Below are 12885 nucleotides of genomic sequence, written 5' to 3'. Positions count from 1 at the left end.
TAGTTTTGTTTTTCTGTCTCTTAGAGTGGCATATAAAGGATTGCTAGGGGGAAAATGTAATAACAGACCAAAAATGGAATAAAGTTTTCATGGTGTTGACTCTTGCTCTTGGCAATCTGCAGTTTAGAGATACCCTGAACCAAAGTTGGTGACATTAGTCTCTGACATGACTTTTATAATTTTTAACTGCTTTTAAAAACAAAACTCTAACAAAAACAAAAACAAAACTCAAACAAAAACAAAACAACAACCAAAACCAAAAAAACCAACCAAACAAAAAAAACCAAACAAAACAAACTAACAAAACAAACACCCCACCATTCAAGTATGTATAATATTAAAAATCAGTGGGTTTGGTTTGCTTTAAACTTATTTACTTTTCAATGGGTACCCCTCTTTTCTATACCACAACAAGTCCTGAAAAACTGTTTCCTTTACTCCCTTCCTCGTTTAGTTTTACAGTTAACAGCATCACAGAATCACTGAATAAACTCAGTTGGAACTGACCCTCAAGGGTCATCAAGTGCAACTTCTGGTTCTGCACAGCACCATCCCCAAGAGTTATGCCATGTTCCTGAGAGCATTGTCCAAATGCTTCTTGAACTCTGTCAGGCTGGCGCTGTGATCACTTCCCCAGGGAGCCTGTTCCAGTGCCCAACCACCCTCTGGGAGAACTTTTCTCCAATATCCAATCTAAACTTCCCCAGACTCAACTTCAGAACATTCCCTCAGGTCCTGTCACTGGTCACCACAGGGTACTGCTGACTCATGTTCACCTTTCAATCAATATATTGATTAATATTTAATCAATATTCACACCACAAACCTGCTCTCTTGTCTTACTGAACCTACTGCAGAGAAGTAACATGAAAAAAATGCTAGATTTTAGGGAAGGGTGGATACCTTAGTCACTTAAAAAAATTTGCTTGAAAAATAACTGTATATGAACACAAATTCAGCAGAGTAGGCAGTATTCATTTAGATAATCCCATGGAGTAAGGTATTTTAGGTCTGGTTTCATTTATAGAACTGAGGGGAAAAAACCACACAAACCAACAATATAACAGGCTCATAATTACATGATCTGAAAGGAGATCCCTTACACTTAGACATACCATTAAAATAATTAATGGCTCCCATGTAGAAATTCTGATCTTTTCTGGTGTATGAAGCATTCACTGTTCTAGGTAGGATACAAATTCTACAATAAAGTCAGGGACTCAGTCCATCAGAAAACAATTTACTTTTCCATTGCTGCTGATGTACATTGAAAAAATATTCACTGGATTTCCAAGCTTTGTCTTCTGCAGACTTCTTGTCATTTTTGTAGTTCAGTAACACGTTAGAACAAATCTGTCCTTGATACATTTTAAAGGTGTTCCAGCCATTCAGTCAACTAACAGTGTTCTTGCTTTTGGCCCACACAGGACAGTTGTGTATGTCAAAGATTAGAACTACCTGTAGTTCTTAAATTGGTGCAGTTGTTCTGACAATGTGAATCTATCTCAGCTGTTGCAGCCCACAAGAGAAAATGATGTCTAGTTCACAGGCTAAAAACCAAACCATCATTCAAAAAATGAAGGCCAGTGCACCATTATTGTAAGACCCTAAGCAAATATGGAATCCCAAACCATTCTTGCCAAGGAACTTGCATTTTCTTTTTAATAGTGCTCCTTTTTACTAGCACTTCAATTTTTTTAAAAACACAGTCATCTATATAACAAAATTAATTAACAGCTTAGTTTCTTGTGGAACAAAGTTGTCCTATATCCTCCTGCAAAGTACTCGAAGAGATGCATTCAATTGTGTTATTTTTATTCCTCAATATCTTTCTTAAAATCACAAACCAAGAAAACCAGCATGTGTCTACAGTAACATGTTGTTTGGAATAGGAGTGTGACTTTGAAGTGAATTGCTTTATTGTACCCACTTACCACATTTTGTTTGGATCATTGTCTGGTTTCTTGAGTGCACAAACTAGAATAATTTTGGATGAAGCTTATTGAAGAGGTTTGCTTCAAAAAATATATGCTCAGCCTGTAAAACCAGATTAGGACTAGTCTAAAGTAAAAGCCCAAAGATATGTGTGATAGAGATATTACATTGATTTTTTTTTCTCAGTCTAAAAATACACAGCTTTTGCACCACACTAACTGTCTGAGCTTGTGTTGTCTACAAAAAAGATCTGAATTATTTAGATTGTTAAAAGTCTTGCGGGGGGGGGGGGGGGGTTGTTTGGTCTGAAAATGGAAACAAAATATTTTTTCTCAAAATATTTTGAGATATTGTGATAATATCTCAAAATGGTGATGATTTTACCTTGAAATCTATTACAACTGAGTCCAATAAAATCTAATATAGACTTTTTCAACAGCAAGATGGGCCGCATATCATTATTATTAAACCCTTTATTGTTACTGCGTGAAGACTTTTGAGGAAAGGACACAACAAGTGTCATCAAGTGACCCACATGCAAGGTCAGTGCTCAACCCAGACCTTTAACAGTGCTTCTCTTTCAAATTAAAAACTCAGTTAAGGAGCCATGCTCATGATCTGTCCTTTGAAGTAGAGCCTACTTCCTCTCTGCCTTGAGCTAAGGAGAAGTGTTAAGACTTTGGCCACCATGACAATGAATAGCTTTCCATTCAGAAGGATTATTTTACAATTTTAAACACATTTCTTATTTTGGCATAGAAATACAATTTTTGAAAGTCCATTGTGCAATACTTGCTTAACATAAACTTCCTGTCTTGCTTACTTTGAGGTTTACTGCACGTTAAACACCACCAGCAGCTAGCTCATAAAGCAGTTATGAAGACTGAAAGGTTGCTAGTCTGTTTTACTATACAGAGGTATAAAGAGACTATTTACACACTTTGTTCTTTTTTCCAGTAATTTTTTTGAGTAGAGTCTGCATTTTTTCCCATTATTTATAAACAGCAGTGAAACCTGATAGAACCCTCCAAGTAAACTACTTTGCTTATATTGAGTAACCAGTCTAGGTAAGTGGGATGGTCTTGTCTTGGAGAAGTTTTACTTTTTAAAATATGTCTTGCTAATTTAAAATAAATGGGCTTATTCAGAATTTAATATGCAGAGATAGGAACATTCTGTTTCTCTGGGAAATAGTTTTTAATATTAGTCACTACCAGGCAGTTCATTTAATGCCATTTACACAGCCTTAAGTGAAGCTCAGTGGCTGAGAAACTTATGATACAGCTCTTGACTAAAAAAAGAAAAAAATCCATTAAATGTAACAAATTGAATAGGCAGTAATCCTTAATAACACTAAAATACTATAATTTTAAACAGTTACTCTTTAGGAGATTAATTTTAGCACAGCCATATGACTTTATTTCACACATGTTAATGCCTTGATTATTATCTGATTGTGTTTTTAAAGAACATATAATTTAATGATGTAATACTTGTATCTTATTTTTTCCTGCTCTGATTAAATTTTCTTCTATCAGCAGGTAAAAAGTCTTTGATAAAGTGAAATACTGTAAAGGCAACATTATTTATTAATTACTAGCTCTTATTTTCTTCTTTAAAAGATATTCTCTTCTTGGGGAAATGTAGGAAAGAGCTCCTATTGCCCTCAGCAGGAACTAAATCTGTTCTTTAATTCACAATGCATACCAGTGCTCATTGAGAAACACAGTACAGCTCAATAACTTCAGTTAACCTCTGAGGAAGTTTAAAATTTGGTCATGAAGCCTTCATTCAGAATAATCATGATTTTAGCATCTGGCATCCTTGACAGAACAGGATAGGAAAAGGTTTATTTGAAACAGTTTTGACAGAAATGTTACAGTTTACATATATACAAAAAAACCCCACACCATGGTACCTCTTTTTAATTTCCTTATTTCTATTTTCTATTTAGCATTGTGTTGGTCTTCAGCTTGGATAAGCAGAGTAGTTATCATGAAATAACTAGAAAAATATACATGGTACATTGGATTACTTGTAAAAGATGCTCAACTATGCATTTAGCTTCATAGTAAATGTGAAATAGCCAATCCATTCATAAAAGTAAATTTCTTACCTATACAGAAACACTTTCAGTTGCTCATAGAGAAGGAATTCCTGTTCATCTATTAGTTCATCTAGTAGTTAATCTTCTTGCTCTCTGGGGAAGAGGATTCAGTTTTTATGCCTCTGAAAGTAGTATGATGTTGACTAAAAACATGTACTATATGATAGCACATGATAGTACTCTGAAAGTAGTATGATAGTTGACTAAAAACATGGACTATAACTGGCCAAAATATGTGAGATGAAATATTGTGCCACATACTAAAGTACATGCTGCATGTTTCTAACCTTAGAGTACATATTCCTGATTCTCTTACTGAACCTTCTGTTAGTTTAGAAACTATAAAAGAAAAATTACAATAATGAGTAAGACTTACTTATGGATGTAAACAAGAATGTTTAGTTGTAAAAATCTCTTTAGTGTTTCCAACTGGCCCAGCATATGCTATTTTATCATTTAAAATTCTGTATGGATGCAAAATAAGTTTAGTTTATACACTGAGGATTTAAACTGGAAATTTTATTTTCAAATATGCAAATACTTTTCTTCTTTTGATTTTATATTTGTTCCTCATCATCTTCCACATTTTTTCTTGAAGCTTATTCTGACTCTAAAACTTACCATGAGTTCAAAGCCTGGTATCAAACAGCCCTCTGCAGCAGTTCCCATAACACTTCTGAGGAAGTATTGCCCCTGACACTAAGGAAAGTATTGTCTGAACTTTGTGAGCAGCCATTAAAGTCAACTTGCCATCATATAAAAATGCAGAGTGGAGGTCTACAGAATCTTACATCTTCAGTAAAAATCTGCCTTACTTTAAAAGCATGATTAGAATTTTTATTTTTAACAGTATTTACTGCTTACATGCAGAAAATTTTGTAAAGATTTAATAATAAAGTTTCTTGACTGTAAAACTACATCCAAGTATTGAACGTGAAATTCATGTCAATAGCAAAAGGATAGTTGATCTACTCAAAAGTGCATATTTGACATTATTTCAAATAGCTTTAGAACTTCTTATAGCTGTGGATAGATGAAGGTGTTTCTAATTTTGTATCATAAACCATTATAATGTCCCTAGTTGCACAGTAACACAGGAAGGAAAGTGATACAGTGCATTCTTTAACCGCCCTGAGAGCCTTCATCCAGCCACGTACAGCAGGTGCATAAATCACTCCATAGATGCTCCTTGGTCTTTATAAACAGCTTCCCAATGATAGACTAAGGCTGGATGTCTGATTTTCAAGAATTTAGTTGAATTAGATGAACATAAATAGTTTCCCCTCTTGAAGTGGCACCAGTCAAAGAGAGCGATGTTATAATTTTACATTTCTTTAAAACAAAAGGAGCTTGGATAAAACTGAGTTGTCAGAAATATTGAGTTGGCTTGATTTATGGCAAGAGATTAGGTGTCTTGGGAATATGTCACCAAATTACAGGATATTTAAGGATTCTTAATGAGTGTGATTGTGTATTCTAATAATTATAAAACTTTATATTTGATATCCGGGTATTTAGATGTTTAAGTTTATACATAAATGAAGACCCCTCAGTGTCTTAGTCATTAATTTGCCTTTGATACTGTTTTTAAAAATACATTTTTGCTTCAACATGAATTTGCTTTTCTAAAATACTTTCATTACCAGATTTTCACTAAAGGCATTAAGTGTGGAAGTCAGAAATCTCAGTGCATGTCAATCCAAAAGAGATTGTTTTCCCTGAGATTTTTTCTTAAACCCTTCATTCTAAACACTGAAGCCACATTAAAAAAAAAAAAAAGTTTCATTTATGCTTTGAGTTCTGAAGGAACCTATAACAGAGTTCCACTGTAAAATCAGTTCATTGAAGTACTTTGTTAGTAAAAGAGATATCTAAACCCCAAGGAGGTGCTACTTAAAATTGTTGAGCTGAATGTACATCAGAACATCTGCAGTATTTTCTTGGACCCACGGTTTCTAATTATTTTGGTTCTGAAACGGCCATTGTTTCCCAATGTTTTATTAGATTAGTCACTATGTATCAAGGTTTGCAATTTGAAAAGATCTCTTTCTGAACAAAGTGCAGCAATTATGCTTCATTTTTTTTTCATTAAAGCATTGAAATCTTTAGTCTGTTGTGTTTCTCTGAAAACTGTATTTATAGTGATGTACTTAAAAAATCTGCTTCCTCTCATAGGTAGTTAGTTAATTCTAAGGTTTTTGAGACTACATAAATGAGATTTGGCCAATGAGCAGGCTTTATAGAATATTGGAATGTTAGTAGAAGAAAGTCTTCAGTGAGAGATTTTGATGAATGTAAACTTTGATATGAGCCAGTCATAAACTACATGGTCTTAAGTAGCTCCAAATCTTAGAAAGTACTTTTTGATTTCTACATAGCATTTGGTATTTCATAATAACATCTGTGACAGAGATAAGTAAATCTTGTAATATAAAGAGTTAAATTCAAATGCTAACAGTTTATTTTATTCTTAATATGGCAGCTTAGTCTAATGTCAGTCCTGGAGAGCAGTCCAGCAGCTCAGTTAATAATTCCCCAGGTCTTGACCACAACATGTTGGTACTAGCCAGCTGACAAGGAGTGTGAGGCCACGCAAATTGATTACTAAAATGTAATTATGCTTTTTCTTCAGTCTGTACTTGAAATCTCCCTTTGTTCCTATGTGTCAGAGGCATTCCAGGGAGAATATAAAGGTTGAGTGCAGGAGGCTGAAGAACTGATATGTTTGTGCAGGGGGCTGGGGCAGTGAAAGTCTTTAAAAGCACTAGATATTAACCTGATTGATTGCTTTTAAGGGAAAACTCAAGTCCATAACAGAAACAGCCAGGAGCTGGAACTGTTATGGTTCCTGTCTGACTGTCTTATAAAGCTGAGTCTTCATAAAACTACAACAGCAGGGAAGCTGAGAGGGAGTAGTTTATTTTTTTTAAGCAATTCTGATTATATAAATCTGGGGAAAGGCCAAAATTATACAGTTCCTTGCCATTAGAATTTGCAAATAAATGACAGTTCCCATGAAATATTTAAGTATACTGAAAATTAGGTGTAGATGTGTGATGTTTATTAGAGGGATAGATTTCCTAAATACCTGCAACAAAGCTGACTAGAATCTTAACCAAGTAAATAAAATAATAAATTATTTACTTGACTTTGTTCTTCTATAATCAGATTATGTTTTGTTACAGTTGCTTCCTTAGACAGAGAAAAGAAATCAGCCTGTGTCAGCAGAGTGCTTGTGATGCACCTCAGAGACTAAGCAAGGTACTGTAGATAGAAGCATAAAACAGCACCTAACATAATAAGCTACTCTCACAATAAAGAGTAACAGCACTAAAAAAATGAAACTGCCTTTGTTTAGTAAATTAATAAATCGATAGAAAAGTCCTAGTGGATACAGAATTTTATCAGTTACAATTGCTAATATTCTATTGCCATTATGGGTAAGGCAGATCACACTATCAATCTATATTAAGAGCATAAAAAGTGGCGAGCCAACCAGGAACATTTGAATGACTGCTGTCTTATAAATAACCAACATGCTGTTCTGCAGTGGGAGTGCCTTTCCATCACTTCAAAGTGATTTTGTTATTGATTGGGCAGAATTTTAGCTGCTTGAGGGCATTTGGCTGTTACACTGAAGAAGCAGAATCCAGAGTCCTGCTTACCAAGTTAAGTGATAATTCAAAGATTCTTAGAGGGGAAAGTAAAAAGGGGAAGGGAAGTATGGGGGAATAGCAAGAAAGAAGTATACTTTTGTATACCTATTGTGCTTTGGGATTCCAACAGAGGGGTGAGGGAGTTTAAAATAACATTGTAGTCATTAAGCAGCTTCCATCTTGCCTACTGAAAAAAGTCTAAAAAAATCTGTAGGGAAAGCTTGCAACAAGAGTGAAACTTTTTGACAAAAATGGATGAAGTTAAGAGAGCATGAATAAATTTCTTTTTGCCAATTTTTGTGTGTACTGAACCTTGTAAGCATTAAAAAGATTTATTTTTTTTTACTATTCCTTCTTAGCTTTCTCTCTATATAACCAGAACCTTTATACAAATAAAGCAGTGTGTGGATATGAAGCACTGACAACTTTTAATGTCACTTTTTGTCAGATTGCTTATTTTCTTTTGTTCTGTATTCCATGTTATTTCTATGTTCTGTATTCCATTTTAGCCAGTTGGAAGTCATATCTTCAAATTTAACTGCTATAACTTAAAACCTTTAATATTCAAATGTAAAATAGTGTATAAAAATAGTCCAAAATTCATAAGAAAGTAAAGCATTTTGAAAAACAACCATTGTCTTTGGCTAGGGAGATGGAATAGGTGTGATGGAATAGAGTTCCTTTGCATTCTAACATTTTTGTGATTCTGTGCTGCAGACCCTACTTTGGTTGAAATGAATGTTTTCCATATCAAGGATTGTATTTGTACAAATATTTTTTAATAAGGGCATTAGTCTTCCATGATTATATTTGATTAATTAATCATTATCATCATCAACATCATCACCATCATCATCTTAATTTAATTGGCTTCAAGAGACTTCTGGCATTTTTCTTTATTGAAAAAAAAGATAATAAAGATGGAAGTATTTCTGAAATATGAGTGGACATAAACAGTAGTATTTATGCAGATGGAAAGCTCCAAGTCTACCAAGGGTGGGCTCCAGCTCTCTAATGTAGGCAAAGTTGCTACAGATGAGCTTTGAAAGTTCTATTTGTATAATTCTGAACACTTTCAAAGACATTGAACTACTTGATCAAGGTTTATCTAAACTAAACCAAACATATCCAAGAATATTACTTGTCCTGTTTCCATTTAGCCACAGCCCAAAGATTCAGTGGTAGGTCCTTTACATCTTAATCCTAACTCATACCTAGATGGTTTTGTCTTGTATTCTGACCGCTTTAAATCAGAGATTCTGAAAAAAACTGTATGCTTCAATTTAGGCAAAACACTGTATGGGGATGTTTTCATTCTGGAACTGCCTGAAGTCAGAAGGGAAATTCCTGATTTATTCCCTGTAATACACCACACTGAAGGTACCCTGCAAATGGCAGGAGTTGATTGCTATTGTCCCAGGAGTACCCAGGGGATATCCATGGAATGAATGCTCTAATACATCCATACTGTTGTCTTAAGTGACAAATTAATTTATCATTGGAAGTACTAAATGGTACAATGCTTTTTTTCCTCTGATTGGACTCAGTACTTTGATACTTAACTTCATAAGATTATTATGCCAGACTGTTTTGGGACAAGCCTGTCAAGGTAACAAGCACTAGATCAGGTTAGAACTTAGCTAGAACTTTAATAAGACCTTGTAGATTTAGATTTCACGCCAGACCCTAAATTTCTGTGGCCTGATTCTAATTAAAAGCAATCAGATTGAGTTCAGACCTCTAAGTAGCAATGATATTTTTTTGTAATTAGGATATAAAATCTGTAATCTGACAAGGTATGTTTCAAGGGCTCTTTTACAATGAGACAAACAAGATAATTATTTTTGTTCTTGAATTTATAAAGAGGGTCATGATAATGCAATGCTTTCATCTAATTACAAATTCAAATGTCCCATTACAAATCTAAGTATAATAAGGATAATAGGTACAATAATCGCTCTCTATAAATTTGCAAAATAAATCCGAATTTGAAAATCAAGTTTAGAAAAGCAGGGTTTTTTTAGGACACTTGCTTTGCATGGACTGCACTTTTGTTTTGGGCTTTCCCTCAGAATATTTTACTTGAGACTAAGTTAATTTCCATTTCTTTTTTTCTTCAAAACACAACTTTCATATTAGCTCTGGTGGCTGTTTAACATAAGTAGCAAAAAATAACACTGTTTTCTTAGCTTCCATGCTCCATTACCTCCTGCACTAGACAGAAACATCACACAGCCCTACCCCAGCATCAACCCAAGCAGCTGATTCCTGTTCACTGGGGATTGCAGCAGACACATCTTTGGCAGAGGTTTTGGCAAGCTTTCACATTTGAAGAACCCAAGAATCTGAAACTGCCAATCCTGACACCTGATTGCTGCTACTTCCCATGGTTGAGGATGTCCCATAGTCTGAGTGTCAGCATACCCAAAAATACACCAGTTTCCTAGGCTGACTTGGTAAAATCAGGAATTTCCTTCCCCAGAATCCAAATCACATTGCTTATCATCCTCTGCTTATCATTCTAACTCAAGACAAGATATGAGCTTCAGTTATATCTGAGAGATGTATCCTCCATAAGCTTTAAAAACCCCAGTAAGGCTACACAGACTCTCAAGGAAATAAAACTCTGTACTGCACATCCTCATCACTGAAAAGCAAACCTGTATCCTACGTGTCATGTTTGATTTTAATATCCTCACACAGGGGTCACTAGATTGTAACATGGTATTTCATATGAGCTCTTACCAGTGCCTTTTACATCATTAGTTCTTTTCTCTTGGTCTACAGAACCTCTTTTGCCAAAAATGTCACAGCACACACTTCCCCTTTCCATTGTGACTGTTTGTGCCCACAGTCCTCTTTAATCAAACAAATATACAGGCCACTCTCATTCTTCTGTTTCTTCCTGCCTATTTACACACTGTCTTTATTCATGGCTTCTCACACTTTTATTGTCAGCATTGTCAATTGGGACTTTTTATGATAAACTTGTTAGTGGAAATATTTAGTAAGCCTCTCTAAATGCAAGCTCCTGAGTAACCCCTTTAGCAATTTCTCTCTAGCTCTCATTTCCCTTTTAGGATTATTCAATAATCTTTCTAAAATTTCATTCTAAACATTGTCTTTTTTGATTAATTACATTTATATATGATGCCATACCTGGCACCTTCAAATTAATTACACGTTTATCTTAATTTAAAAACCACATCAGATTGTATTGCTTTACACTTACCTGCATGGTTTTCAGCATTCATTCATGAAGTCTTTACATATTACATAAGTCTGATCAGCTGGTCTGTGATTTCTTATTTTCTTATTTTTCCCTTTTCTGAAAAGTTTATAGTACATTTCTTACATTTTCAATGTGTCTGTGGTGATAGGCAATCACCACAGACACATTGAAAACCTCATATTATCTTCTGTGGGTCAGTCCCACTTTGGAACATGCAAACAGATGTCACTCAAGAATTTCTAAATTTTGAGTAGTGCATCTGTTTCTAGTCTCTGTGTCTTGATAAGGATCTGAGAGAAGGAAAAAGGTTATGGAGTAGGCCCAAGAGCATGGAAAAATTAAAAAAACTATCCATAGTCTCTGCAGGTTTCATAACCAAGGCTGTTCTATTTTTACTTCTTAATACAGCAAAATAGCTTGATGTTCAGTTACATCTGTTCTCTTTCCTCTATTATTTTTAGAATATCTATTTCCATGTGATGTTTCAGTAGTTCTGCTCCTGCATACTGTTGTGCAGTGCATCATTTATTTCACACTGCCATCACACAATCTGTGCACTAAGCACGAACCCCTTTCACTTATTGATTGCATCATCTGCCAATCCAAATCTTTGTATCAGAACTTGCATTCCTCTTCTTCTCCATGCATCAGCCTCATGCTCTTCAGTATCAAACAATATCCTGATTTGTTTTTTCACCTCTACTTTTCTACTAACATGGCAGGAAACATTGAGCTATTGTCTCAACTTCTGTTTTCTAGTCTAAATCTCTTTCTGAATCAGTTAAATGTGTTACCCTGGTTAGCCATTCTGTGCTGTACATATCCATTAGAAATCTTTTCGGCAGAAAACAGAGGTGGTAAAACATATCAAAGTTTTGTTTATCCAGTACTAGATAAGCCTCAGGCCAAGCTTTTACTGAGCAGTTTTGTAGAGGCAAAGTCTTAAAGACATAGAGTAAATGATGATTAGTAATTTCATTTAGTGTTCTGCTTCTGTAAAGCAGCCTTGAATAACAGAATTGATAAGCACAAGCATCTGAGAAATTATTTAATATAATTTTGTATTAATTTTAATGCTTTTCTACTTTTAAAATCCTGTTTTATGTTAAATAAGGAATGTTTTTTTAGAAAAAAGTTAATTAAATATTTTGGCAACGTGTTTGATCCACTATTAAATTTTACTTAAGTGATGGAGTCACTTTCATGTCATCAAAACTTTAAAATATAATTTGTATGTTTTATAAATATATATTATATATATAAAAATCATGTGCAGCTGTGAGATTAATACAGTACAAAATGTCATATGTTTCTTAGGTCTTCTCTGAGAAGAAAATTTGATATGAGATGCTGTAGTAACTTAATGAAATATTTTTATTCTGCAAAGCTTGATTTCTGTGTTATTTTTAGTAAACTAGATACTGAATAGTCAGTTCTAATTTGGATTTCTTCAGCTCTTGCTCACAGTATGGTGATTATTTTTATTGCAGACATATAGTAACTTGAAAGTTCAAAAGGAAAGCATTCAAAGAACATTGAAACAGTCCTAAAAATCAGAAGAAAGTGCAAAATGCTATTTAGTTTATAGGATACAAGAACAGATTAGGATGCGTCCATTTTGATTTGTGATGTGGCAAGTATGTAAAATATGCTGTAAAAGTATTTTTTTAAGATTTTATGCTTTCAAAGTAGATATAGAGAAACAGGGGTTTTCCATTAGTGAAAAGATTGAAACAATTTAACAGTTAGAGAAAGTTTCCAGTAGCTGGGTAAGCATGCTACTGCTTCTTACTTCTGATTCCTTTCTGTTTTTCATGATTTCTGATAGATAACAAGCAGATGACACTTCTAAGAAATAAAGTTTTTATTCCATTGTAAGAAAAGCCCACCTTCCTACATTTAAAGAAGCTGAAAATTCTGAAGGATTTGCTAGATATGTGCCTATAATCTTCAAT

This window comes from Agelaius phoeniceus, chromosome 1 (assembly GCF_051311805.1).
Source record: "Agelaius phoeniceus isolate bAgePho1 chromosome 1, bAgePho1.hap1, whole genome shotgun sequence".
NCBI lineage: Eukaryota > Metazoa > Chordata > Aves > Passeriformes > Icteridae > Agelaius > Agelaius phoeniceus.
This window is presented reverse-complemented; position numbering follows the sequence as displayed.